The sequence below is a fragment of the Mycetomoellerius zeteki genome, unplaced genomic scaffold, assembly GCF_001594055.1.
Source record: "Mycetomoellerius zeteki isolate Tzet28-1 unplaced genomic scaffold, Tzet1.0 scaffold241, whole genome shotgun sequence".
Classification (NCBI taxonomy): domain Eukaryota; kingdom Metazoa; phylum Arthropoda; class Insecta; order Hymenoptera; family Formicidae; genus Mycetomoellerius; species Mycetomoellerius zeteki.
The window spans coordinates 220,770-223,427 of record NW_017257218.1 but is presented as its reverse complement, the minus strand read 5'-3'; the positions used below and the strand labels follow the sequence as shown (position 1 = coordinate 223,427).

Genomic DNA, 2,658 nt, shown 5'->3' with positions numbered 1-2,658 from the left:
CCATTTTTATGGTAATTTCAACTATTTTATGGTTATAACAACTATAATTATAGTCATTTTAGGTTGTCAATTATAACATTTGTTGCTGGAACTATATATATAGTTACTGTTATTATTATTATAGTAGTAATAATCATAATTATAGTAATATATAATTATAGTTACAAATACCAAACATTTTTCTCTCTGTACACTTTTTTTTTTAATCAATTCGTATTAACAAATTTCTTACTTTTCAGTCACCTCAAATTATTATTCATATCTTAATATTTTCTTATAAAAATATCTATTAACTTCAAATGATCAAAGACTCTGTAAGATAAACAATAAAAAATTGAAGACACTGGAATATATTTGTTTCAATATCTCGGATCTTCCATAGTTTATATTAGCAATAAATGTAAAAGCAATTAAAAAATTTACAGTTATTAAGGATGTATAAAAAAATTATAAAAAATATACAGATTTTTCTATATATTGTATTTGAATGCAATACCTGCAATTTGGCGGCGATTTAAAACCTGGACAAAAAAATATTTTAATAATAAACAGACATGCTTTTAGAAAATAATTAAGATGAAATAGGAATATTTTCATTTAAATTATGAAGTTATATTGTTAAATATAAATATTGAGCTTATTAAACTATTTCATATGTAGGTATATAACATTCGTTTTTATACTTCCAGTCACTTTTTGCAGAAATTAGACATATACTTAATAAATTCCTAACTAACTAAAGTTATTAACAATGATAAATGAAAAATCGATTAAAAAATGATCCACAGAAGCAAATAAAGAAGCCTATATTCGGTTAAAGCAAATCTTGATGCTTAATAATATTGTTACGCAAATTTTATAAAGAAACAAATATTAATTAAACCCTCGAGATGTAACTAAACAAAATTTAAAAAAGTAAATGAAAGTAAAATCTGCGCGGTAATTTGTGCGCTATAATTTAACATTTTACATATATCTCCATTCGTATACATATAATAAATATAACAGAGAGTATCGGACTCTTTTTTACATATAATAATATATAACAGTTTCGATTCACTTTGAGTCGTCTTTAACACACTGTCCACAACTTGTAAAAATTCACTTACAGTTAATTAATGTACGAAATTTTATAATTTCCCGTTCTAACGAAATTGCGCCGATTAATCGTCGATCTTGAAACAGTCCTAAACTGAAGCTAAAATATGTAATATCACAAATTACATTGACAAACAATTTAATAATGCTAATAAGGTGCTTAAGGTGCTAATAGTCATTCTTAAAACTAAAGAATGTTTCACAATAAGTTCTCTACAGATTTTAAAATGCTAGTAACATTAAATTTGAGGGAATTATTATTATTTTAGTTTGATTGTGTTACAAGTTCGAAAAATAATCAGCATACAGTCATATGTATGAGATAAATTTATTTAAATATATACATATAAATGTAAGTATATTATTTCAACACCTGACACTTTTTTTGACCGCTTCTCTTACTCACAATCACCGCTAAAGAATTTATTGCAAAAAATATAACCTTTTAGTTAGAATAAAATATTTTAGTTAGAATCTGAAACTCCCTGCATTCTGAGCATCTTCTAAAGTTATTAACTAGATTTAATAATGAAATTTAGTTATTATATACGTATATATTCTTTAAAATAATTCTGCCAATGTTTCGTTCAATATTACTCGAATTGAAATAAAAAATATTACGTTATCGAGATAAAGCATTTGTTAGCAGCTGTATTTAGGAGAACAGTCTTATTATTTTCAATAATAACACCAAAATATTTAAATACAAATACTAATAATACAAACTTAATATAATAATACAAAACCTAACAGGATATGTAAAACCCCTTTATAGAGAAAGACCTGTATTCCAAGCGGTATCTCACTGCGCGGTATGCCTCAAAAAAAGGGTTGTTCTTACAATAGTTGAACCGAACTTTCTTTCATTGTCTACGTTGCAAGCAGGTGACTATAGCGGTTTAGCAAATTTGCTAAGTCAGGACTGACCGTCCCTACGGTCAGCTCTAAATCTTTTTTGCCTCTGTCGACGCTACAGCTAAAAGTTATTACTTACGTAGAAAAGGACCGCTCTGACCAAAAAAAACATATTCAAAAAAGTATACTTCTCCTTTAACTGGACTCTCCAACCATTCTAGCTGGACTTTCTTTCTTTGTTTCCTTTTTAAAAACGCGTCGTTTTAGTGTTACCGCTAAAAACGCAGGAAAACCATTTTAGCGTACCACAAAAACGCAGGAAAGTGCAGGTAATTAAAACAAAAGGGGGATAACGATCGAGGAAAGGGCGGGTGGTCGTCAACCACAAACGGAAGCTGATCGACGCGGGAGCGGCGAGAGACCTCGATCTCGACATTCTCGACTCCCAAGTCCCATGCACACAGCACGGGGAAATAGTAGCGGGGACGTCGCGGACAGTCGCGGAGAGTAGAGAGAGAAGCGGTTCTAACAAAAGCTACTAACCTTCACGCTGGCTAGTATCCGTCACCGTGGCGAAGAGATTACAGAGATGTGGAAGTAATCACATGATGCACTACTAACGACGAACGCACAGCACGGTCGCACTGCTACCGGGCTAAATCCGTCGACGGGGCATCGGTCGGGACGGCCGCGCCGCCGTGCGAT

General features: G+C 31.1%; 1 protein-coding gene across 1 annotated transcript in view; it reads right to left on the bottom strand.

Moving 5' to 3' along the window:
- The window catches only part of LOC108723469 (uncharacterized), a 23,174-nt gene extending 20,522 nt beyond the window's left edge, over positions 1-2,652 (bottom strand). The window contains exon 1 of the mRNA XM_018449266.1: positions 2,497-2,652. The gene's annotated coding sequence lies outside the window, so the exon portion shown is untranslated. The remainder of the gene's footprint in view (positions 1-2,496) is intronic.
- Between the last annotated feature and the right edge of the window lie 6 nt (positions 2,653-2,658).